Consider the following 226-nt stretch of genomic DNA (forward strand, 5'->3'; position numbering starts at 1 on the left):
AAAAAGCTTGGTGGCACCATCACTAAATTTTTCCCAATAGCTCAATGGCATTCCATCTGGGTATTATGCTTTTTATGCTTTTGGTCACAACAAAAACAATTTTTTTTTTTTAGGAAATAAGGCTTTAAAGAGACTAAACCCACTTTTGAGTGGATGTAACTCCTCAGTATCAACAGTCTGGGCCAAATAGGTTTTTAGGTTACTAACAGAAAGCAGGTAGACTGTG

General features: G+C 36.3%; 1 protein-coding gene across 7 annotated transcripts in view; it reads left to right on the top strand.

The window, feature by feature from the left end:
* Positions 1-226, top strand: part of LOC119581992 (pneumococcal serine-rich repeat protein-like) — a 14,058-nt gene that overhangs the window by 672 nt on the left and 13,160 nt on the right. The gene's annotated exons all lie outside the window — the stretch shown is intronic.

Source organism: Penaeus monodon, chromosome 15, assembly GCF_015228065.2.
Source record: "Penaeus monodon isolate SGIC_2016 chromosome 15, NSTDA_Pmon_1, whole genome shotgun sequence".
NCBI classification, from domain to species: Eukaryota; Metazoa; Arthropoda; class Malacostraca; order Decapoda; family Penaeidae; genus Penaeus; species Penaeus monodon.